Source organism: Talpa europaea (genome assembly GCF_964194135.1).
Source record: "Talpa europaea genome assembly, chromosome: 2".
NCBI classification, from domain to species: domain Eukaryota; kingdom Metazoa; phylum Chordata; class Mammalia; order Eulipotyphla; family Talpidae; genus Talpa; species Talpa europaea.
Window position 1 is genome coordinate 48,222,905 of NC_140068.1, and position 27,957 is coordinate 48,250,861.

Below are 27,957 nucleotides of genomic sequence, written 5' to 3' on the forward strand. Positions count from 1 at the left end.
AGATCCTGCCTCTGATAAAGGGACATGTCTAATTGAACTTGACTGTTTTTTTTTCCCCACAAGTCCCCAAATTTCTTTTTTCCTGTATTCCTCTTCTCCCCTTCACTATTAATTAATTGCTAATTAAACACCATTCAGGGGCCTCCCCGGTGGCACAGCGGTTGAGCGCTGGCTTGCGAAGCTGCCCGCGGCCTCTGTGGCGCCGGTTCAATCCCCGGCTGCTCCCTGGCCAACGGAAGAGGGTCCCACATGGTGCGCAGACCTCTCCTGCCGCCCGCTGCTCCCCTCAGCAGTGTACTTTGGTCCTTCTGCCTGCTCTGCTCCCTGCTCTGGCTCTGGTGAATTCTCTCACCCTCCTGCACTTCTGACTGTACCCAGTGCATATATAAACAAAACAATCAAACAAATAAATAAAACATGCCTCTATTAAAAAAATAAATAAATAAAAATAAACACCATTCAGTTATGAAAAATACTGCCTAAAATATTAGAAATTATTTGGGTAAGTAATTTTCAGACTTTGTTATATGAATACTTATAATACATTCACCAGAGATGTTCAGTAGTCATTATAGAAAATTTGAAAAAGCAGAAAGATAGGAAAATAGGGGTGAAGAAAAGATAGGAAAATAGGGGTGAAGAAAAGAAGCAAGTGGCGGAAACTTGAAAGAGTCAACAGCACAGCAACAAAGTATGTGACTTTCTCTCAACTAGATTAAGTCCTCTGACTTTCTCTCTTTTCCCTCTAAGTTTAGCAAACCCTGTTGCTTTTACATTCCAAGAACAAAGAGCCTTGCTATAAAGATAACATTAGAATTGTTCACCACCAGTAGTTGGGAAAGCAAGTCAGCATCAACCAGAATCGCCAGACACTGGTCTCCCAAGGACAGCCATGCTAACTCTTGCCTACTCCCCTGGTTCTAATCCTTTTAATACTAGATAAATACTCAGGCACTTTGCCAAAGAGCAGGACAGGAGTCTTTTAGTACTAATCTGGACTCATCATTTGTCAGCAAATTAATAAATCTACTTTCCTTCTCTTCAAAACTCTGTTCCTTTTATTGGCCAAGGAAACCTAGATTGGCCAGAATTCCAGTATTATCTGAAGGGTCGTATTTTGAGACTTCTTTCAAGATTTCCAACCAACACTTCATTTTTTTATCTCTTGAATAACAGTTTTGTTAAAACACACTTACAAGCTTCTTATTTAGATCACGTATTATTTTATATTTAAGAAACAAAGGGCCAGCATTACTGGTTATGAAGCAGGTTTAAAAACTGAACTGCTATTAAATGGATTTTTAAGAATATTAAATGAATAGGTGAACCAAACTAAGATAAAAGGGGACAAATAGTAACAAAATACAGGACTTATGACAAAATAAAAGAATTAAGATGTGTTAAAAAATGAAATTAGACATTGGATATAATAAAATTGAAACTTGATAACAATGCTTCATCAAAAACAAATGAGTAGATGTATGTGACCATCTCTGAAGTGAGCTTCCAAGGTGAAAAACCCAATAAGTAAATCAACAGATATCATTTTAAAAGTTAATATCAAAGTGTTTTTAAATAATTTCTTTATAATAAAATATTAAAATATTTTTTTCTAAATCTCAAAAGTATTAATTGGTCATTCTTCTTGGAGAGAAAAGATATGGACTAAGATACATCAGTTTATGAAAAGCATGGGCGTCAAGGCATCAAAAAGCATGTTTATTCCTGGTTGCTAACAACATAAAAAAAAATAACTTGTGAAAAGTGATTCACAATAGTCTTGTGAAGAGTCTTTACAAGAGTTATTGCAAAAATTCACTTAATTCATTTTTATTTTAATTTTGGAAGTATAATTGACATTTTAATTCTGCATGTGTGAGATCTGATTTGCTTTAAACTAAAAGAGCTTTGATTTTCCAAAAATTAAGAGAAACAACCTATAAATGGCTAATACTAAAGTGCTTTGTCAGTTCAAAAGAAGTGTGCCCTGGCAACCAGCCTTCATTCTGTGTGACACTTGTCCATAACAAATGAGTATACTGCTCTAAAATACACCGGATATTTCTTTGTGTTACAACATAAGAAAGAAGGGAGAAATTAATTTCACTAAAAGGAAAGCTTATTTTGAAAATAATAAACAACAAGCTCAAAAGTCTTCTAATCTTTAACTTAATCTAATATAAAGGAAAGGAAGCAATCCTAGTCAAGTTCAAGGTTTTTAGGGTACGATATCCTTCACCCTTATTCCATTTTCACTTTAGAGATAATACATGACAAGAAAGCAAAGAACAGCTAAGTTGTTCTCTCTTTCAAGATAGAGATATAATTTAAAATACAAGGATTAGAAAGTTTAACTTTATTTGTCACAAGTGCAATTATAAATTTGTTTATTTCTAATCATAGTCACTAGAAATATAAATGAGTTTCCGATTACTAAAGAAATAAAGTTTAATTACCAGAACAGAAGCTATCAAGAAATAGTTGCTCATCATGCAGACTTACATTGAGAAGTAACTAGGATGAAATTGTTGAAGTAATGTCAACAAAAAGAAACTAAATTATCATCATCTTTCACTGAATATCTGTATAATTTAATAACCTCAATATAGAAGATAGTAAGGCCATTTTGAATTTTTTCCTTCGATAAATATATTTCTTGAATAACATCTGTTTGCTTTTATTGAATATAAATGTGTTATGACATAGTATATTTAAAAACAAAGTATCCTATCGACTTGAGTCTCCTCCACTAATCCAATTACTTGAAGGAACTTAACAGACTGAATTATCAAGAAAGTAATAGCACCAATTAATAAGTCCTTAAGGAAACAGCATTTTATGAGTTATAAAACATAAAAAAAGAAAAGGTCAGGAGGTTTTCTTCATGCAAACAAATCGGTAAGGATGAGAGACATCAAGTAGAATACTGGGGTAATTTTTATTTTTAAAATAACAGTCTCACAACCTAGAAGACTTTGGTCATAACCATCTTTTTTTTTTTTTCTGACAACCTCCCCTCCTACACTTTGAAAGAGGACTGCATCCAGGGTTCCCTTTTTCTTTTTTCTTTGTGACAATTTGCCATCGTCAAATGAAAAACTGAAGGTCTTTTTCTGATCACCATAGCCTCTTGTGCTCTTCTATCCCCTGTTTTGATCCTTCTACCACCCCCTTCCTTGCAGAATATCTCTGATTTAAAGTTGCTTGCTATTTATTTATTTATCATCAGTGTTATTTCTTTTTTCTTTATTCCTTATTTGGTTCCCCTATATGTGAAACCATACAATATTTTTCTTTTTCCTTCTGGCTTATTTCACTGAGCATAATTCCTTCTAGTTCCATCCATGTTAGTGTGAATGGCCTTATCTTTTTTGATTGCTGAGTAGTATTCCATTGTGTATATTTACTATATCATCTTGATCCAGTCATCTATTTTTAGGCATTTGGGTTTGTTTCTATATCTTACATATTGTAAATGGTGCTGCAATAAACATAAGAGTGCAGGTATCCTTTTGAATTAATGTTGAGCCAATTTCAGTATAGAGGTAGTACATAAAATATCTGAAAAGAGTTCTGATAATATGATTAATTCATTATTAAAACAGGCAACAGCCTAGTACCTTAAGAGCAGTTGGAAACTATAAATAAGATCTAAACAGTGTGCTGTTGAACGCTGTGGTTGGAGCAGTATTCCAGTCAGTTAATGACTTTGGATGTGCGTGACAATAATGTGTCTTCCAATGGTGAAGAGTGAAATTTCACCTTCATACCTTATTGCCCATAAACACTTTGTCACCTGAATGAAACATTTAGATAGTGTTAAATCTTTACTAGTTACAAAATATCAATACCCAGTCAGAAGAAAATATAATACATGTTGCATTGTTCTCTCTTGGGAATCTGGCTTTCTCATTCTTAGAAAGTCTAATGGATATTTGACATTTGATGATAAAATTAATATTTTTATTGCAGTACACCCTGGTAAGTGGTTCATACCTATTACTTACCAAAAAAAAAAAATGAGAAAGTATATAGTAATGCTTTAAGTCAGTGCTTACTCAACTTTAATGGGCACACAAATCACAGGAGATTTTATTAGAAGGTAGATTATGGCTCAGTAGGTCTGAGCGGAAACTAAGGCTCAGTGTTTTTGCCTGGATACTGATGCTGCAGGTTAGTGGCCCACACATAGAATAAAAAGGCTCTAAATGAAACCAATGAACTATAAGCCTATGGCCCAAACAAAAAACCTTTAAGGTATTGAGGTGCTAAATATACTTTTTTTTTATGATTGACTCTTTAATTTCAATTATGTTTCTAATCATAATTGAAAATTCTATTTTCAGCTTGGCTACAAATTTAATCAGTCATTTGAGTGATTAACTTGACCTATCTATGGCATAATTTATAGCTCCTATTTTAGCAGTTGAAGAAAATCTAGAAAGAAAAATAAATACAATCTTAGTATCAAATTGAAACAGAAATATTGACAGAAACAGTTACTATAAGAAGCTTTCCTAAATGTCGAGTATAATGTCACAGTCTCATATTTTTGTGAAAAAACATCACTTGCTACCTTTTATCATATAATATTTAAGCCAATTTGTGCTGATAAGTGTGCCCAGAACACATGAAAATGCCACTCTATATTTTTGTTATGCAACTTGAAGCTCAACTTGAAGCTTAAGTGTGAATTCTCTACTGATTAGGAGTTATTTAACATAACATACTTCCTCTTTTGACCTTATATGTAAGTCAATAATGCCCTTTGACACCGAAATTCTCATTACAACATTAAAGGCATTTTTTCTCAATACTCTGTCAGCAGGTTTGGATGTAGGTCCCTGGCTTCTCAAGGAAGACAAGCATTAGGAAAGAAAAAACAATTTAAATTCAATTGTCTCCTTTAATGCAAATGACTGAATTAGGTAGTTTATTAATAGTTAATATTACTACCACGTATTTAGAGAGAACATGTATAAGCATATGGTCATGAATATTATTCTCCAGATTTTATATTAAAATTAAGAGGTTTTTTGGTATCTCAAATTATGGAACCAATTTAGAACACAGATGGACAAAATGTAAGCTCAGGATGATTTTAAAATATTCTTTTGTAGGATTTTTGAGATATATTTGGCAATGTGTTTACTATGTAGTAAGTGCATTTCATCATCACACTGAATTTATCCTGAAGAATGTTTTATGCTTTTCTAATTTTAGTCATAAACATTCATAGTTTATCTTCTAAAATTCAGCAGCCAACTAAACTGCCAAGGTTAAAAATAGCACATGTTAACTGGGATAGATAGGTGCAATCATAAAAGGCAACTTAGATAAGGTGTGCTTTTCTGCTGTGCACTCCTATCAGTGTCCTAGTGATTCCTACTGCTCCAGAGAACACTTATAATGTGACACCCAGGGCCTCCCTGGTGGTGCAAGGGGTTAAGTCCCAGCACTATGAAGTTATTGGCAGCCACTGCAGCACGAGTTCTATCCCGGGCCAGGGAACTACCCACATGGCACAGGAGACGTCTCCTGTATCGCTCGCTTTCCCCTCAGTATTCAGTCAATCTGTCCTGTTTCCCACTCTGTCTCTGGTGAATCCTGTCACCTCCCTGTACCTCTGGCCTATACCCTAGTTCTTGTGTACATAAATAAATAAATCTTCAAAAAAAGAAAGACATCAATAAAAGGATAGGTGGTCATCTGATGGTGTCCACACAGCTTCCCCAGCAAGGTACAATCCATTAAATAGAAACTCAACATTGCTAAGTCCCCAAGTGTGTGCTAAAGTTAAACAAGAGCAAAACAAGACAGTTCTTCATAAAAATTACTCTGTGGCTAAGCAATCAGATATAAATCTAAATATGCATGTTTAAATCACCCTTTTCCTTTGATCTCAATTTCCCTCACCTCTCCCACAGAAAATAAAATAATTATTTTACCACAGCACTTCAACTTTACTCCTCTGGATAGTTGTTACTAAAATATAGTGCAAATCCACATTTCCTTAAGCAACTGGCATTTATTGAGTACTTACTTGGTAATGTGGTAAATACTTTACACATACTTACACTCGTTGTTTATATAATTATGTTATAACCCCTATCAAGTAGAATCTATTATCTAAGTTTATTTATTTATTCATTCAATAAATGAGTTTGTTATAGAGGTAATAGCCACAGTGGTAACCAAGACAGGCAAGATTCCTGCTTTGTGGCTCTTCTATGGGAGGAGAGCTATTGAATAAAAACTGTGAAAATAATAAAGCAGGTGACCACACAATAACTATAGAGGCATGTTTCTGCAATGGAGTGGATGGTCAGAAAATGTCTGAGGAAGTGCAATAACTCAAGATGAATCCTGAATGACAGGAAGGGTTCTACCAACTAAAGCTGTGGAAGGATTCCACTCATTAGCTCAAAGAACCCATAGAACAGGAAGGTTTCACCTGACCGAATCAAAGGCATATAAGCACAACAAGAATTTTTGGAAGGGTAATGCTTATTACAACATAAGCATGCCATTCAATTGGTAATAAAAGAGAGAAGGTTACCAATGCCTTGGCAAGGCTCAGGAGACTGGCAACACAGAGCAGGTAGGGCCTAGCTGGAAGAGTTTCCAGCAGTGTCCATCTGCAGGGAAGGGAGAGTGCCTTCTCAAGAGTGAAAGTCTTGGGTGACTTGTCAAAACCTGGAGACACTTCCAGGACTTTGGGCATGGAGTCCATAAACGTGTCAAATTGACTTAAATTTGGTTACTATAGGTATATAGTCACCTATAGTCACCAAATAGGTATATAGTCACTGAATTTACATATATAATCATCAACTATATATATATATATGTATGTATGTATATATGCATGTATACACATACCTCTTTTCAGAAGTGTGTTATCAAGATCCTCTGTTAATTTTAATTTAGGCAGGGCCACTTGGTGCATATAAGGTTTTAACCTGACCTTGCCTTTTGCATGTCTGTTTATTAATGTCTTCATAAAAATGCAGTTACTTTGTAATTGATGATTTAGGTCACTTTACCTTAACTGTCTCCACTTCTCCTTCAGTCAGGGCCATTGCAATGTCAATACACTAATGTCTTGATCAGTCAAGATCATTACGATATCAATACATGTAACAGGCGGCAAAAGGAATAAAAATTCTCCAATATCCCGCCATAGTAAATCCTGAGAGAATAAATATTCTCCTGAAATATTTTGAGCTGAATGCCAGAGGTTGAGAACTTGTTTATACAGAAAAGAAGGAGAAACACTAAAATGTCTGTACTATTAAAATGTGCATAGCCATATTTTTGATTGCTGAGTAATATTCCATTGGTATATGTACCACATTGGATCTTCTTGATCTGATCCAGTCATCTACTGTTGGGCATTTGGGTTGTTTCCATAGCTTAGCTATTGTAAATAGTGCTGCAGTTTGCGGCAACATGGATTGAGCTAGAAGGGATCATGCTCAGTGAAATAAGTCAGAAAGAAAAAGAAAAATACCGATGGTCTCACCCACAGCAGGAATTTAGAAAACCTAAACAAGGGACCAGGAAAAAGACTAATTAATACAAAGTAAAAATCAAAATCAACAAGCAACTATAAACCAGAGACATGCTATGGGGGGTTAGGGGCAGGGAGAGGAAAGACTAGGGTCAAAATAAGGAGGGGTGCAATTATGTGGGGAATGTAACCAAAACGAAAATGCATACTTTGTGCAAAAATGAAAAATTATGTAAGAATTATATAAAATAAAATATTAAAAAATGTGCATAGCCATAGCCCATGTAAGGAAATAGCAGAACTCTAAAATCTGTAAATCAACAGTTTATCATGTTTCATTCTGGTTTCTAGTTAAGGGAAATTGAAAGTCTCTATGATCTTCATTAAGACTTACATGATTCATATTCTTGGTGATTGTTAGCATATAATCAGGAAATTGTTTTTTACTATTTTTCTCCTTCACAACTTATCAGAACTCTCATAAACAGAACTGCATCTCCACATTGAAGTCTGTCTGTGTTAGTGGTGACTCAATTGTTTTTTTTCCAGGTTTAGCATTAGGAATAGAAAATGAAGTAAGACTTATAGTACAGTGTGAACTCAATTGCCAAAATGTCAGATAGTATATAGAGAGAGCCCTGACAACAAATAGAAGGAGCTCTGACTGAAAGGAAGTGAAATAAGGCAGAATTATGATTTGAATAGCTATTCAATGCTCAAATCGGCAAAGCTAGTTGATCAAGGTTATCAGTTTGGCTCCTTTGAAACACACAGACCTCAGGTTTAAAATGAGTCTGCATGGAAAGGAAGAAATCCCTGGGATTGGAAGAGTGGGTGAGTCATAGGAGGGAAGGGGATAATCTCAATGATAAAGCCCTTTTTCCTAGAGTCAGGCCCAATCAAAAAAATTTTATTTATTATAGTTTTTATTTTGTTTCTAATCTATAGACTACATATAACTCAAAGATATAAAAGAGAAAGAAAATATATAGTCACAAATTCCTCTTGATTTAAACTAAAATTCTACATCTTAGGACATTTCATATATATTTTAGCAGTTGGCACTGAAGAACAGGCTGCCCCAAAATGTTCAGGGCAAACTTTTTCCAGAACATGTCACATTGGCCTATGGGGTTAAGGTCAACAGAGACCCTACAGGCTTTAAGAGAAATCTTTACCATTACCTTAAAGAATAAAGACTACCCAGATTTAAATTTTTCTCCAGAAATAAGCTTTTTGGTCAGAGAAATTTATGACAGGGAGAACATCTAGAGCATCTTATTTTATCATAAAAGACACACTCTTCTCATCATGTGAGACCCCCCTCCTCTCCCTTTGACACCTCATGCCCCTACCATTCATTAGCTCATGAATAAAAACCCAGCCTGTCCCATTTAGTTTAAAATTTACAGGCATATAAACTCTCCATACATATGTAATTAAATTTATTCTTTTTCTCCTACTAATTTAGGGAAGTTAATTTGTTTGCTCAACCAGGCAAATAAGAACCTAGGGGAAATTTTCCTCTGTGCCTCTATGGCATTTCCAAAACTGGCATAAACATGGACTTAATTTGATCCTCAAAATCACTATTTGTGGTATATTTTATAAACCTACCCGACTGATGAGAAAATATGGACTCAAGTCAGTCACCTTTCCAAAGATGTCAAAGTAGCCTGTTCTCCCATTTCACTGTGAACTGCCCCACCATTCCAGGCCATAGAATTTTAAATGTTTTTCTAATTTGGAAAAAAAAATTGACAAAGAGGACTCATCAGTGGACTCTTCTCATTCTTAAAATATAGCAAATGTCACCCTGAACAAATTGACCTAAGACCAGCATGGCACTATTAGTGTTTGGTAGGAATTTTTGTTTCTCATGACATAATGCCCAGAGCTGCAAAGGACAAACCCAGTAGATTCCTTAATTGACATTATCAGGAAGTGATAGTGTCACTTCCCATCCAAAACTAATTCTGCATATTTCAGCAGTCCAGACAAACTCCCTTGAGAGCAAGGCTGAGCATTAATGGCAGGAATCTCAACCTTCTATCCCAGAGACATAGCACATGATTCCCTGCTATCCTAGTTCTGCACCAAAACCTGAAGCTAGGAGATAAGGGGCAGCCAGAAGCCACAAATTTGTGGGATTTTAAGCCAGCAATCCAGTCACTATGATAGTCATCAGTTTAAATACTAGAATTTTCAGCTGGAAGGGTGACACCTAAGCTTTAGCAACCCTTTCTTATTATTATGACTTATTTATTTATTTTTATTTTCTTATTATTTATTTTTATTTTCTTATTATTTATTTTTATTTTCTTATTATTATGACTTATTTATTTAGTAGAAATTTCCATTAATTCTATTTAGTGTGGGGTTTGCTAGAAATCCTTGGTAATCCTTGGCTTGGAACTGTATAAGGCCAATCTCTATCTTTATCATCATCTGGTGTTCTCACTGTTTGTGTCTTCACAAGATATTCTCTTTGTGTATATATGCATATATTCAAATTTTCCTATTACAGCACAGCAATCATATAGCATCTGATTTGCTTCCCCATGTATCAGTAGTAGTTAGGATTGTATGTCTGGCATACAATTTAAACTCACTCAGTTGAATAAAAGATTTTATAAATTTAAGAAATGTTGAATTATATAGATTTCAATGAACTCAATGTGTTCATTGCTGTATCATAGACAATAATACCTAATTGTACAATAACTATATTAAATTATCCTCTAGAAATACTGAAGAGCCAGCAATCATTGTGATTTTTTTGTGTGAATCAAAGACTAAATTATGGTCTATTAAGTAAGATAAAGTAAGTTGAGCACCTTTCAGAGCTCACAGAGTGGGATAACCTATTCATTCTTTCCTTTGCTGTAGAGTTTTAATTTCAGAGGAATGATACTACCTTAATTCCTTAAAAATATATAATGCATATGTATTATGGTGATTTGAATGTTCTTAACTAAATTATTAAATTTATGTGCCTTATTATCAGATTGTACTATTTTTCATGCTTACAATTTTCTCTTCCTATTATTCTGAACATTGCTGGGCATTTTTCATTGAAATATATAATTTCGAATTTGCCTCTTAGAAGTATGTGTCAAATTAAAACATGTTCATTCATTTGGAAACATATGTTTGTTCATTTGCAAACATATATAATCAGACATATTTGGAGATTTATTTATCCATCTTTTAGTTGTTTTGTGGTTTTTAATGCAGACCCCATGATGTAGCTAAATAATCCATATCAGTCTCTGATCCATAACACTTAGAACACGTGGTAAGTTTGGGGCAGGCATTATAAACTAAGGAAACTAAGAAAGACATCTAAATCTCCTTCACAACAGAGCCACTAATAGGTCAAAATATGAATATGTGATGGCCATGGGGAGATACCATCTCAAATTTTCATTAAAGAAAAACTGCTCCAAGGAGCACAGCTAATCAACAGTGTCCAGCTTCTGCACTTTGACATGAGTCACATTCACCAGGTCATTCTGCTGGACTGCTCCCCATCAGTGATGGGATTTGGCAGGCTTGCTAGAACAAGGCCATTCCTGCCTAATGCAAAATCTCTCTAGCAAGGAGAGCTGAATCAAGGAATTCCTTTTGGCATGGTTAAGAATTTCTGCATTGCAGTCTCAACCAGGGAGGTGCCTCTTTAAAGTATCTTTAATTTATACTTTAATCATGATCAGGTTAATAATCTCTAATATAGTTCTCTACATCATTTTTAAACTATCATATGCATAGAAGTATATATATATATGTACTTATATATATGTGTGTGTGTGTGTGTGTGTATATATATATATATATATATATATATATATATATATATATATGGTAGAACAAAGGCTAGAAAGTTCAGCTTTTACTACAAGAGATCTAAAACAAAACATGATAAACGTCTCTCTAGGTAGTATCTTCACAGTGCTCATCTTTGAACTAAAAACAAAAATCAAAGCTTGAAGCATAGTCACTGATTCATAGATGAAGAGGCAATACAGATCTACTAAAGATCACAGAAAGATACTCTGTCCAGCTGTGTTCCTGTGGGTACCTTTTGATGAAGGCAAAATATTGAATTCAACCCTAACAAGATTAAAATTCTGCATGTCTATATATTTTCTAACACTGTGGATTTATTTTTTATTATTGTATGTCTTAAAGAACTTACTTTGAATAGTTCATTAAATAAACTGAAACAATGCAGCTTAAAGAATTATATATTCAATATTTAAAGGGCATCAAAGTAGATGGAGAAATTAATTGACATGCAAAATATTTTTTATCACATTTAACTTTGTCATTTGTTGGCAATTATAAATGATTGCTGTCTTACATTGGGAGCATATTAAAACTGCAACAAACAGCAAACTCTCATAGTAACTGTCATTAGTTTTATTTTACTTATAAGTTGATACAATTTACCAAATCTCATTTCCTTTGATTTGTTACCACTTGAAACATATACACTGTACGCAAAGATTTTTCTATACATCCTAAAGTAATATTCTATTCTCTCTAAAATATTATAAAATGAGATGGATATGAAAAGTAAAATTCCTATCAACCAATGCCACATTAAGTCTCATAACCTTTTGTAAGTACAAGTACATACACAGTTCATCTAACGACCAATTCTCTAAACTCTCTAATTTTTTTTAAATTATTTATTTTTTACATCATTGTTCCTTTTACATCATTGTTCCAATATTTGATTCCCCCACCCAGAGGTGTAGTCCCCATAGAATTTTCTTCACCAATGCATCCATGCACCATCACCACAGCCCCCTGTGCTCCTTCCTCCCTCTCTCTGATCCCTCTCCCTCCTCCTCCTCCTCTGCAGGATGTCTCTGGTTTAAAATTGTCTTAAACTCTCTGGTCTTGAACAGTGCTAGTAGCATGATTTGACACAATGACCTCTCTGTCTCTCTCAATACACTTTCTTCTTTATGCTTCTCTTTTTGTTATCCTTCTACCTTACTGCACAGCTAGCTCTTACTGCACTGCTAGCTCCTACTCTTCCTTATTTTTTAAGGTCAGTTCTTTTGACCTTACTCTTGCCTCCTCTGTCCACATTCTGTCCTTTGATCATATTATCCAGTGCTTTGACTTTTAATATTATCTATGTTTTTTGACTCACAAATCTTATATTTAATCCTGTCTTTCACTTGAGTTTCAAACTCATAACACATCTGTCTTCTCTATATCATACATTCCCAAATGATTCTTTCCTTCATAATACAAATAATTATAGAGTGCTTATTATGTGTCTGACAGTGTTTAGGCACCAAAAAATACAATAGCCAACAAAACAAAATATCTCTACTTGAATATCTAAGTAGCAATTCAAACATAATGCAATGTAGAGAGCAATTCAGACATAATGCATCTCAAGGTCACATTGATTTATTTTACCTCAAAATCAATCCATGATTATTCTTCTACATTTTCAGTATATAACTTCAGTCTCATCAACTTTAATCAGACTTCAAAAACCTAGAAGTTCTCTATCAAAATGTAGATTTCCATGGAACCAGACACTGAGATAAAGATTCAGTACAAGCAGTTTATTTGGGAATTATAGGGAACACCAGCCAAGAAAGGAAGAAATGATATAGGGAAAGGAAAGGAGTTAATAAATAGTGATTAAGTCACTTATTATAATGTGAAAATGGAGCTTGATCTTGCAAAGACATTTTGAGAAATCAAGTAAAGTGTGTATCTCAAAATTGTCTCTTTAATAGGGAGCTGGTTAAAGGCATCTTTGGACTATGGGGAAAGAGGGCTAACTCCTTGATAATCCCAGTCTGCTAGATACATGAACAAAGAAGCCTTCTGGAAATAGTCCTAGACACGGAGAAGCAAGCACTAGCAGACATAAGTCTTTTGGGCACCAAACCATAAAGTCAGAAGGATAAGGATGAAACACTGACAGTAATTGTTACATCCTCTTTGATTCTGCCTTACATCCCAAATTTACACAAAGAATCCTGTGGACATCATCCCAAGCTATATTTCAATTTCTATCCCTCTTCCCAGCTTCACTGCTGAACCCTGAAATCAAATCACTGGCATCTTTCACCATCACTATTGAAATAGCTTTAACTATTCTCTCTACTTTTCTTGCTCCTTATATTCCAGTTTCACACAGAAGCTAGAGACATGATCTTAAAGCCTGAATTAGATAATATCCCTCATCTTATTAAAGACTTAGAGTGAGAGTGCTTCCATTATAATTAGATCAAAATCCAAACTTATATGTCCTTCAAAGTCCTGAATAATATTTCTCATGACCATATCCCTGATTTTCTAGCATTTTTCTCTCTTGCCATAAATAATTCAATAGATTGACAGGTCACCTTTGTTTCTCTCAGCCATACTAGCTTGTTTCTATCTCGAGGACTTAATCCTTTTTCATTCTGACTAGGGTGCTCTTCTGATACATCCTTGCATAGTTAATTAGTAGTCATCACTTAAATCTATACTACACATCATTTCCCCCAGTACCCAAACAAAGAGCATTGCCCACCCCAAATCACTCTCTGTCCTTATATTTTAAGATGTTTTCTTTCACTTATTCTTCTATTTACCTTCAGAAGGTAACTTCATCATTTTCCAGTTTAATCACTATATCCCTATGCCAAGAATTGTACCTGACACACAGCAGATTTTCAATAAATAATATTGTAACTCTAAGAAAACATCATGTAAGCCTACATTAATGAAATATGTACAAGGGTACAGAAAAATTAATAGAAATACATAGATAATCTTTTCAATATAACCAAAACTAATATTTCAAAGTCAACTAAGATGGTTGGTTGAAGTACATATAATTAAATTTTTATTTTAAAGTAAAACACTTATGCAAATTATCCCTAAATATATGAATAGATAACTAAGACCCTTTACATGAGCCTGTGGATTGGAATCCTTTCCTATATTTATGAGCCCCAAACATAATGGATTATCTATGATTTCAACTTTTTTTTAATTGAAAGAATGCTAGATTTTTTATGATAAAAAGATGAATAAAGAAATTTTTTATTAACAATAAAAAGACCCTTGCAAAGCAAACTACGTGCATAATCAACTTCATAGAGCTTTTCTGCTCACACTAATATAAAAATAATCCTGCCTTATAAAAATATTACATTTTTCAATGTAATAATATTAGTTTTCATGGAAATATTTTTGTTTTGTCCCTGTATTCTATAAAAATATTATTTTATAATATCTAATAGAAATACATCATTAATAAGTATAAGTAAAAATTGGTTTGGGAAGAAACACTACTGATCTTTTTTTAAAAAAATACTCAACTGTAGGAGTAAAATACAGAAACATAATAGAGCAGGTGTTAGCAGTGGTAAGTTTTCAGGCTGCTGTGGGCATCAATCAGCTTATTTTTAGGCAATGTATAGACAGCTTTGGTTATTCTCATAAATCAGGTAAGGAAAGTTAGAGTAAATAAGCTTCCACTGGTCCCTACACTGTTAATGCCATTCTTTTTACTTGATGTGTTAATAAATAGAAAATTTTAATTTTCTGCCATATTGTCCTTTTAGTTTACAAATTTTCTATACTATGAATAACTTATACAATAAAATTTAAATAATATTCAATATCCAGAGTAATTATGATGCTTTAAAAAGTGAACAAAGGAGTTAACACCTGTATTTACCTCATAGTGATTTTGATTATTTCAAATTTACTAAAATGAAATTTTAGTCTAGCATACTTTCAACTATAGGAAACTATGTACAATATTTGTCAGTGAAATTTACATGCACATGACTTAGGGACTAGAGAAATTCATCCTAAAGAAATTCATCTTTAATGTATCACTTATTCATTTTACTTTTCCATTTTTTTAAAGATTTGTTCATTCATTCATTCATTCATTCATTCATTCATTCATTCATTTATTTATACAAGCACTGGGTACTGTCAGAAGCACGGGAGGGTGAGAGAATTTACCAGAGCCAGAGTGGGAATAGAACAGGCAGAAGGACCGAAGCACACTGCTGAGGGGAACAGTAGGCGCAGCAGGAGAGGTCTGCGTGCCATGTGGGACCCTCGCCTGGCGGCTGGGGATCAAACTGGCGCTGCAGAGGCTGTGGGCAGCTTCGCAGCCTAGCGCTCAAATGCTGCGCCACCAGGGGAGGCCCCATTTTCCTTTTCCATTTGATAAAGAATTTGGAAAGAGAGATAAATATTTAAAATCTGAGAATGGAGTCCAAGAAGCTGATTTTTAAAGGTAACATTTAGCAGAAGTAATATTTTCCTTGAAATCCAGGACTGGAATTCAAATTAACATCTTTCCCTAGGCATATTCTCAAGACTCAACACATTTGGTTTGGAGCCGCAGGATGTTCTGGCATAAGAAACAAAGGCATTAAAAGGAGCAGTGATTCTTTAACCAACATTCAATTCAACTTAAATTATCTCACTTTCCAGGTTGCTTAGTCGAGAGATTCAAACAGGACTGCTAGATCCTTTTCTTTGAAGAGTGGTTAAAAAAATGCACCTTTAAATCAGGACTACACCTTCTATTTCTGGGGAATAAAAACAAAAACAACTGAGACAATACTTCAATGAGAAACAATATTCCCACTTCCAACTGTTTGTCTGATGCTCTTACCAGGTGAGCTATCCAGACTCATACCTTCTCTTTTTTAGACATCACCAGCAAGTGGAATCTAAAATTCTACTTACCTATAAAAAAGGGCAACCCTTTCCAAGTCACCTTCTCCAGATGTCCCATTTTTGATAAATATCTAGTGTCCTCCCAGTCACCTAAGCGAGAAAGCTTAAAGACTCTATTTGTTTTTTTTTTTCTCCTTTTTTCCCTCAAAATATTTTTCATGTCAGGCACTCCTTTGAGCCCTCTCTACTTCTAGCCATCATGCTGAAGCCTGAATAACAGCTTCTTGTCTCCTCCTGGAGTGAGTCAAATGTACTGAGCCATCTGATGCACCTTCTGGAGGAGGACAGGTCAGTAAAAGCACAATTGTCAAATAAGAAAGATCTTGACTTAAAGTTCAGCCTTCGTTATCTTACTTGAATGCCCTGGGACAATATAGCTAACATAGTTAAGCCTCAGTTATGTTATCTGTAAAGTGAGAAAAATACTTTCTTACCACATTTTTGTAAGAATTAGAGCGCAGAAGGCAAGCATATCACTATATAACTACCACAAATGGCATAACACTTGGCAAAGAGTGCCAATATTTACACAGTAAATGGTAAACATTACTTTTATCACACTCTCATTCTAAAACATTCAATGGTGTTTCCTTTTTCTCCTCTAACATAATCTTTTTGCTCAGGGAAGGTCTGATCAAAATGCTATTTTATGTTCAGATTCACATTCAAGATCCTGTTCAAGCCACATCTCCTACAGAATCACTTTCCCAATCACAACAATCTGAAAAATTCTCATAACGCTGCAGCAGCTGTTCCAGGTGCTTGGCAATACTAAAACAATAAAACACACCCATTATCATTATTATTGTTGTTATTATCATCATCATTATTAATTTAGCTGTATGTTGAAAGACAGAAACATCAGATTCTCTTGGTGTAGGTTTCCTTTATCTGAGTAGATCCACTGAATAATGGGATTGATTGACTGATTTGAAGTAGATGAAAGCTACTCAGCCAACAGCCAACTTGAATAGTGCTGGAGAGGAAGCTGATATATTTGCAAAAGAGAAAAAGAAACTCCTTGGAGAAAAACAATCAAGACCCCAGTCTAGAATAATTCTAAGCAATGAGGCTTCTGGGGAGAGTTTGATAAGGAAAAGCAATCCTCAGCTGAAAGAGCATCAGACAAAGCCTGAGAGCACTAAGAAAGGGCTGAGTGTGAAAACATACAAGTTGGCACTATGGGCAGGTGCCCAGGTACATGTTTGTCCTGTAAACCAAAGAACCACATAACTGAAAAGTTGAACACTGTAACAGTGGGAATTCAAGACAACTGGGTAATGAATTTGAGCCACAGCTCCAGTGATGTGTGACTAGCCAGGATCTAGAGAAACAATCAGTAAAAGTGGCCTCCAACGCCAAAGGCAACAGAAATAAGATGGACAGAGATGATCGCTTGGCTGCCACATTTTTAGCAGACAAACCAAGACTCCCAGCAGCTTCAGGACTACAGTACCACTTTCTGGAGCACTTGAAACATGGTAGCACTGTGGAATTCTCCAGTTTAAATAGAGACATCAGCTTGAGTATTAATGGAGACAGTGGCTCCATCAACTGTCTGATCAATCTAATCAAATCTTTGAGTTTCATGAACTTTTCATAGGATGGTGGATTTTTTACCATATCCAGTGTGAAAATTACAAAGAAAGAAAACAGTTCTTTCTGGGTAATATTCTGAAGTTGTGACTTTATGTGAAGTTCTAATTATGTCCTAAACAAAATCAGGGTAAACTCACATCTCACTGAATTATTTTCTACATACCTTCTTTATTGCATGCCAGAATTTTTTTTCATCTTCTAAGGCTATGTTTCACTTTCTTCACTAATCTGATAGTAAGGAAAGGCAAGCATATCACTGTATAACTACCACAAAGGGCATAATGCTTGGCAAAGTGAAGACATCATGTTTATAAATACATATATCTTTTTTACTTATCCTCCATGTGGTCTAAAACCACATTGTGTATATAGTAGGTGTTCAATAAATATTTGGGGAATGAATTAGTGAGTAGCAATACACAGGGATTTTTCATGAAGGACTGATTTGGTACCATTTCAACATCTGTGTCTATTTAATAACTTTGCTTTTCCCTCTGTGCAATTTGGTCACAGGCTATTCTGAAGATTAATGAATAAAATATTTATGAATTCTTTTAGAAAGGCAAATGAAAGATCAACATAATATTTCCTCTCTGCATAATAAAGCAAGAGAATTCCTAATATCCCTTAGGCAAATTCACCCCAAAACTCTTCATTTCATTTTGTCTGAAATATTCTTTTGATTTATTAATGTGGATTTAAAGAGTATTGCCCAAGCATAACTGGGAAATTAGTGCATCAGAGTAGAGTCTTGATCATTCTTTAGACCTTTATTCATAAAAGACAACTTTTAAAAGTTGTTTTTCGAATGTAAATATAATTACATAGGTATCCACATCATGAAATAAACATCAACAACTTACTAGTAAAACTAGTACTGATTCATGTTCATTATTCACTTAATCTCATCCAGCACATTAAAGTAAGCAACTACCTACTCTAAAATGTGAAAAGGAAGGTGATATATGTGTTGTTTAATTGTTATTTAATTGTCATATTTGTACAAGTAGGGCATTAAAAGATACTTTGATACATTTTACTCTGAACAGAAATGCCATTTACACTGAAGTATAGAAACCAGCATTTGCATTGAAGTAAAAGGATACCACTTTCAGACTCCTTTATGTGCAAGATACTGTTTGTAAGCAACTGTAAATGTCATATATTTAATCTTTGCAGTGACACTATGATGTAGGCATTAATATTTCCATTAAATATATGAATCAAGTCTTGGAGGTATTAAATAATTAGCAGAAGTTTATAAAGGTGTAATCAAACCTCATTTTCAATAGTCAGATGATTCTGATTCCAAAGTTATCACTCTAAGATGGAAATAGAATAGATTTAAGTCCTTTACAAATGACATAAAAGGAAAAAAAAACTAAACAGGGACTCCATGGTTGCACAGGGGTTAAAGTCTCATTGCTATCAAGCCACTGCAGCATGAGTTCCATCCCTGGCCAGGGAGCTAACTCACATGGCAGCAGACCTGTCCTGTCTTGCTTGCTGCTCCCCTTAGCAGTATATTTCAATAGACCACTTGTTCTGCTCCCCATTCTGTCTCTGACGAATCCTCTAACCCCCCTGAACTCTTGCCAACACCTCAGTTCTTGTATATATAAATGAATGAAAATAAATCTTAAAAAAAAACTAAACAAAAAATCCATCCATTCATTCTGTGTCCAACAAGTCATCTCTGAACATTAAAAGAGATGTGACCTGACATTGAAAGGAAATGAATGCCAATACTACTTTCACAAATTTCTAACTAGACATAACAATCCTGTTGAATAAGGAAATATCATTCTAATAACACATTTCAAATCACTGTGATTGAGTTCATTTCTAAAAACTACTAGATTCTAGTGCTAAGTAGATTCGGTTTGAATGCTTCTTAAGCCTTTCGTGTCAATTAACAGTACATGTCCCACTCCTACTGGGGTGTTTTAAAAAGTGTCCAGACACTGGCTTCTAATTTGTATTTGTAAGTTGAATATTAGGGCATGAAATAGGAGAGCTTAGTAGAGCAACACCCACCACCACATCCAAAGTTGATATGAAACTATATATTAAAATTGAAGAACAAACAACAAATCTAGCACTTTTTGCTGTTTTATTTTTTTTTAAAGATTTACTTATTTATTTATACAAGAACCAGGGTACAGGCAAGATGCGTGGGAGGGTGAGAGATTCACTAGAGACAGAGCGGGAAACAGAACAGGCAGACTGACAAATACACTGCCGAGGGGAGCAGCGGGAGCAACAGGAGAGGTGTGCTGTACCATGTGGGACCCTCGCCGGCCAGCCGGGATTGAACCAGCACTGTAGAGGCTGCGGATACCTTCACAGCACTGCGCTCAATAGCCTGTGCCACCAGGGGAAGCCCACTTTTTGCTAGTTTCTAATTCATCATGCCTAATTTTACTTTTGGATCCTACAGAATTCCTTTATATTTGCTTCTGACCATGGATCTTCCTTTATATATGATCTATCTATTCATATATCTGCATTTATAAAAATGAGAATACAAATGTCCCTTGACGTTGTCATGAGGGAATAATAGCACTTGAAAATAGTAAACACTAAATGCATTTCATAATTGGGTTATTTAATAATAGAGATTCTCAAATGCAAATGCTAACATTGAGAGCAGACTCGAATTGTATACAAAGGGATTGTTTGGATCTAACTTCCTAGGACTACTATGCCCCTCAAGGTCATTAATATTCATAGTCTATATATGTATACACTCCAGTTTCAAATACTAGAGTTAGGCAATTCCTTGGATCAAATAAGCAAGACAATTTCTGCACTGGGGGATCCAAAAGTTGGTACTTTAGAAGAAAAAAGATGGAAATATGTATTGTTGTAAATATCTATCTGAAAAAAATCAGCGATGTGTTTTTTCTACCATATATAACAAAAATTTTATTACCTATCAAAATCTTGATTTATATGCAGTATTTTATAGTTGTGTCAACTTTTAAATAATATTCTTTTGAAATTGAGGATGACAAAAAATTTGAACTTTGTTATAAATCATAGTAGGTAACAGGGAAAATAATTTTTAATTAAACAGATATTTTGAGTCCAAAATTAATGAAAGCTACTGTTAAATAAGTTACATATTTATAAATTAATAATTTTATAAATAGTTGATGGTTAATATTTAACAACAATAATCTATCAAATCTTAGTTATTTAGTATCATGTGGCCACACATTATAAATGCTAATTATCCTATTAATATTACAGCCAGAAACTGTCTTTCTAGCAAATAGATATGAGTATATAGCTTACTATTCATGTCTAAAGCTAATATGAATTTATATAAATATAAATAATAAATTTGTTTGATAATTTATTTTATATAAAACCATATAGAGGAACTTAAATAAATGGAAACTTTTAAGATTACAGTGAAGCTAGCTATATTTTATATGGAGTTACATTTAAACTTTTTTTTTTAAGATTTATTTATTTATACAAGCTCTGTGGTACAGGCCAGATGTGCAGGAGGTTGAGAGAATTCACCAGAGACAGAGCAGGGAGCAGAACAGGCAGAAGGACTGAAGTACATTGCTGAGGGGAGCAGCAGGCAAGACAGGGAAGGTCTGTCTCCCCATCTGGGAATCTCCCTAGCCAGCCAGTAATGGAACAAGCGCTGCAGAGGCTGTGGACAGCTTCACTGTGTTGCGTTCAACCCTGTGTTGCTGTGCCACTGGGGAGGCCCCTAAATATTTTTTGAAAATAAATTCCAAAATTATGGAAATAATAATACTCCTAAAATAAATTCCTAAAATTATTATTACACTGGAGTCATACAGGAAAACACATAGTATCAACAGTAATTATCACTGATCTAATCTCTTTCCATTCATCCTCCCTTGGCCAGAACATTCATATGGGTCATTATGAATATAATTAAAATTCTTATTATTTATAAGCTTTGGTGCCATTTCATACTCAGATTTTTAAAATATAATTCAGACCAATATTTTATGACATCTTTAATTATTCTGAACCTTTATATTGTAAAGGTTACACATTAAAAATTATCTATTAACTCATATAAAAAAATCTTCCCAGCTTTATTTCCCATGGCTTCCTCACCCATTTCTCTACTCTTGGACTTTGAACATTATGTCAAACTTGCTGTTAGCCACATTGTAGCCTGAGTGCCTATTCCAGTAAAGGAACCTAGTACTTGTTTTCTTGACCACCCTGTATTTCCTTTATATCATGATCTTCCCTTTTTTCCCAAGAAGTGTGACGCCTTGTAATCTCTACAACCTGCTTGGAATTTTGGTTTTCCAAAGTTATGTTCATTGGTAACGCTCACCAGTTCTACCTGGATGCTCAGTACAGAAGTCCTAAATATCAGAGTATCACCCGTTTCCAGACTTTGCTCTGCTGGATTGCCCTTATGGTCAAGGCATTTGGGGATCACCTTCTCCAGGTATTCTGTCATTGTCCCTTACAGGCCCTTCTTCCAGAATTCCAGACATTATTGTGGAGGTAGACTTGTCCATACGATCTGTGATTGGTTATATCCATATGTAATGTAACTATGTAGCTATTAAATATAAGATAGGAAGTGGAAAGAAGCTGAAGAACATTGTGGAAAGAAATGTATTTAGCCTTTACATGTCCTAAAAGTGTGCATTACAAAATTTAAATCAAAGTTTTGAAGATAAATTATGCTCTTCAGGACAGAAGAAGTAAAAGTCTCTTAAATCAACCTTATTTTTTCCAAGAGAAAGGTTTAAAAATTGCTCTAAAAATAACATTACTATGAAAGAAATGTGTCATTGCAGCTGCCATTCTCCTATAAGAAAAAAAATACTTAAAATAGAAATTCTCTTTTCATTAGCTTTAGATAAATGCTGATTATTTAATCTGCCAATGAACAAAGGCCATTAGATGGGATGCTCCATGATAATGAAATAATGGAGGTTATTGGATCAACTCAATTATTTATATTCAGATTTAACTTATAGCTTAGTACATCATAGATGATTGATAGGTATATAAAGTAAAGAAATACAGTATTATTCTGTTATTCATGGCACATATTCCATGTTCCTTTACTGTTCACTAAATCAATCTACACTTATGTAATTACCATTGTGCTTATGACTTCATTACATACTTTCATATCAACTGAATCAAAGAAAATAGCTACAGCTAATGAAGACAAGCAGATAGCAGCAAAGGCAGGTTGTAGTTCTAGTAGTAAATAAAAGTCTACCTGTCGTATTTTATTTCTTTATGGCTCGATTTTTGTTGCCTTTATAAATGTAAATCTTTGTACAGTAACAGAGTGATCACTTCTGCCCCCGTAGTGCATATGCTAACTCTGCTGTGAATTGTACATATAAGATGTTGGCAATTTAAGTTAATTAAGTGATTAAAAAATATACAATTTCTGGTCATGATCTGTTGTAAAGAAATCATTGTTCAGAGAACAATGACACTTAAACATATAAAGGCTCATCTCTTCTATTCACGAGTGTTTTGCAAAGGAATATGGAAACTACTTTTCTAACTCCCTAAGGCTTCGCCATTTATTCAAAAGTGTTTCTAAGCATTTGCCTTCTAAGGTATTTTTCTATAAATTATTGATACTAGCCTAATTGCATTTTCTGAATGATTAGATATCTTGATAATAAAGTGCAAGTAGGCAAAGCAAAGCAGCTCTCCAGAATATATTGGGGAAAATGAGAGGGCTTAGTGATTAGAACATAGATGTAACTTGATTAAAATAAATTAACACATATTTATTCAATCAGGCATTCATGCCTTCATCAGGAGCACCATACAGAACACCAGACACTGAACTGGGTACAAGGGACTTCAAGAATAACAAAACCAAACTATTACCTCAAAAGGGCTTATAATCATTAGGAAAGAGATGTTAAAACAAGCAAACACAAGTAAGGTGTTACATACAAAATGCATAAATGAAGGAGCACAAAAGTAAAAAATGTCAGGAGAACTCAGAACAAATTCACAGAAGAGGTAACAAATGACTTGAGCATGGATAGGGATATACACTCAAGTAGGTATAGGTGGCTTAGGCATTGGGAACATGTGATTCTAAATTGAGGAGACACATCAGCACTACAGGGTGCTGCCTTGGTGACTTGGTAAAGCAGGAAGATGGCAAATATGATGCTGGACAAGTAAGTGGAAGCCATACGGTGGAGAGTCTCAACACACTAGAAAGAATGTGAATTAAGGAGAAAGAAGTTAGGAGTAGAACTTTAGTGAGGAGATTATTAAAATATTTAGAGGAGAGACCACTGTGTCCTTACCTAGGGTGTAGCTCTGTGGGTGAAAATAAAAATGTAGGTAAGAAAGATATTGATACATTAGATTTGCCATTGTGTGATGGCTGTTGTATGTAAGGAGAGGAGAAAGGAAATGGAGAGTGTAGTTGTATCCAGAGTTTATATTTCCAAAGCAGTAATCTCTCTATGGCAATCCAAGTGATATAGAAACTAATATAATCATTAATGATTTGTGTTGCAAATTTACATTACCAAGGGATATATGTGGTATTGTATATCAACATAGGAAGAAAATGATATTTTTAAGCTACCAGAGGGATTATAGGCACATCAGTTTTAATATGCATAGGTGTAGCAAAATCATTCTCCTAAGGCATTAGTATAAGAAAAGAAATAGGTATTTCCATCATGAATGGAGTTAGGAAATAAGAAGATTCTAGTCAGAAAATATCTGGGAACATGGAAAAGAGCTGGAGGCTATACCCAGACCGTTTAAATTTACCTGGAAGTATTTATACTTTATTTGGTACGTTGAAATTGAGATTGTTGCAAACTCAAAAACTGAATAATGAATATAACCAACAGGTTCTGATGAATTCAAACAGTGAGTTTAATTAATGATAATAATATAATAATAATTGTATTGGAGTAGGCAGACATCTGGATAGAAGACTGGGAAATATGGCACCATACCACACATTAAAGAACAGTAATAATGCTCACTCAAAGGGATTTTCTCAACTCAGAGCAAGGAAATATGTGAATAAGTAACAGAGAATGCATAGTTAGAGAAATGGTTTTATAAAAAGGACTCACATCTGGGGTGGAGTTGAGAGCACTGTGAAGTGACTATGTGTGAGCATGAGAGAAAGTGCTAGAAAGGTGACATGGGGGGAAAGGAACAAAAATGCCTCATGTATAAAGAAAGAGGTTTGTGCTCCTTTCCTCCTTAACTAGATCGGGTTTGGATATATGATATGACTTTGTTTCTTGACTGGGTTCACATCAAGTGAAGATAAAAATTTTGTTGACCTAGTAACATTAATGTCTTGATTATGATGACCTCAGGCCATAGAAGAAACTACAACTGCAAGAGAAGTGGTCTCGTATTCAACGGTCATTTGACTGATAAACACTTAACACAGGAATCAATTAAGGTGCTAAGTCAACCAGAAAAATTCTTATGAATTCACTTCTTTGTTTTCTTTTATAGCTCAAACAAGAAGAAAGTATGTGAAAGTCTAAGCACTATGATCTTACAAAATGATAGATGAATATGATACTGATAATAATAGGTCTTGCTCCAAGTACTTGGGACATTGCTGATAATCCCATTTTCTATGGGACCATGGCAGGAGAAAAGAGAACAAAAGATACATAAACACTGAGATCTCATGAATTGACTGAAGGGAATACTGCCAATGCCACAATGCCAGGCTATAATTCTTTCCTTTTCTAACTAGAATTTCTTATTTCCTAACTCCATTCATGGTGAAAATAGCCTATTAACTTCTTTTCCTAAACATTTAATGAGTTAGGGAAATGCTTACAATATAATCTTAAGTGGGAAAGAAAAAGAAATGCTGATACAATGCATGAACATACCAGTATTTTACATAAATCTCACACTGGTTTTATTTTTATAATGATCCTACACTATTGTATAATTAAGAGTTAAAGCTATTATAATGTAATGAAACAATTTGTATATATTCTTTTTATCACTATATGATGAAGACTTTAAAATCTTCTAAAATCATGTCAGATTTCAAAAAGGAAACTCAACCTGCATCCATTTTGTAAGACATCTTCATTTTTTCATGGAAAACTTAAAAACTGTCAACTTAAAAACTTAAAAACATGTCAACTTCAAAATATTTTGAGTTTCATGTTCTATTTTTAAACATAATCAAGTAAATAGCTGTTATATATTTTAGATAGAAAAATATTATTCAGGGCCTCCCTGGTGGTGCAAGGGGTTAAGCACCTCACTATGAAGTAATCCACTGCCTCTGCAGCACGAGTTCGATCCCCAGTCAGCCAGGGAGAAACCCACATGGCGAAGCAGAACTCTCCTGTCTCACTGCTGCTCCCCTCAGTAGTGTATTTCAGTCAGTCTGCCTGTTCTGTTCCCCACTCTGTCTCTGGTGGATCCTCTCACCCCCCACATCTCTGGCCTGTACCCCAGCTTTTGTATGCATAAATAAATAAATCTTTTTTGAAAAAGAAAAAATATTATTCAAAAAGCATTCATACAAATAAATCTGTCTTCAGTCCACTCATTTAAAAAATGTTCTTATTAAGTTTTGTGGTGACCTCCTCTATTGTGCAGTTACTCAAATGAAAATATATGAATGAAGGGGCAATTCATCTCTTGCATGTAAATACTTTCCATTTTTCTTATTTAAGATATTATTTTATTTTAAGATACTATTTTAAAGATAACTCATGATGATACCAAAGCAAAGGGTGCTATCTTGAAAATTCTTGTAACGATTTAAAGAAAAACATGGTCTACATAGAATGCCTACAATTTTTAATAAATAGGTTATCTTTTTCATCAGTATATTTTTGTTATATCATTTATCCATTTCCACTAAATCATCCACTGGTTCAAAAGAAGGCAGTGATAAGGAGGAATAGACTCATTATTAGAAAGAACCCCAACTTGTATTCTTCCTAATATCCTGTCTTTTTTGCTTCATCTTCTGAGCATCTGCCTTCCTGGATGAGAAATTAAAACACATTCATCTGTATTTATCTGCCTCCCAATAGTCTACATAAGTTGATAGAAGTTAGAAAGCATGACAACAGAGTCATACACAGGAATCACAGAGGCATGTAGACTGTGCCTCAGTAAAGTTGAATAATTTTTGTAATTCTGATATAAAAATTTGCACATTAATCTTTGGGTTTATCAGCAGAAATCTTAGAATATAAGAGTTTTAAGATTGCCACAATACTATGGATTTACTTTTCCTAAAAGCATTTAACAATGCTTTTGAATAAGAAATAGTCATATCAATCCTGAATTTAAAGAAAGGTAAAGAGAGCCAGATTTCATATGTAGAAAAATATATACAAGATTAAAATAACAATTTAAGGCATACTATAATTTTAATTTTTTTTAACAAATTGCTTTTAGGTTCTAATTTTGACTCACTAAACTAAGAAGGAAGTATAATTGTCATTTTTTATATTGTATTTTATTTTAACTCTGTACATACTTCAGAAGAAAATTATCTTTATTTTGTAAAGTTATTTAAGTATTTCCAACCAATAAAGCTTTTTAAATACATCTTAGGTCAAGATCAATATAATGAAACTAGTCAACCATGTTTTTTTATGCCAAAAAGTAAAATTTCCTTCATATTGGCTCTTTGAAAAATTAATGTGGTTATAAGACATTTCTAAATTATAGTAGGTTTTTTTTCTCACTAAAAGCAAACAAATCTTATTTTTCCACTAGAAAGGTTTCTTGAGGATGTTCATGATTTCTTCACTTTATTAAGATACTTAATTTATATTACTAAATTTTCTTTTCAGGGAAATATCATCTGTCCCTTATCTTGCTAACATTAAGAACATACATTGAAACTTTTAATGAAAAATTACAGTCATAATAGAAAAAGATTTTCCACACACAAGGATAGAAGATGTTTATACTTTTAAAGATTTCAGTTAGACTGACACACAAAAAAAGATGGTAACGACATAGGAAATATAAATATTGTCAAAGTCCTATACTATATCCTAAACTTTAGCAGTAATTTGATCTATAAGAAAATAGATTTAATGAGATACCAAGCATTTATA

General features: G+C 34.0%; 1 protein-coding gene across 3 annotated transcripts in view; it reads right to left on the bottom strand.

The window, feature by feature from the left end:
- Window positions 1-27,957, bottom strand: part of GRIK2 (glutamate ionotropic receptor kainate type subunit 2) — a gene marked incomplete at both ends in the record, with an annotated part of 584,968 nt that overhangs the window by 288,489 nt on the left and 268,522 nt on the right. The window lies entirely within an intron of this gene.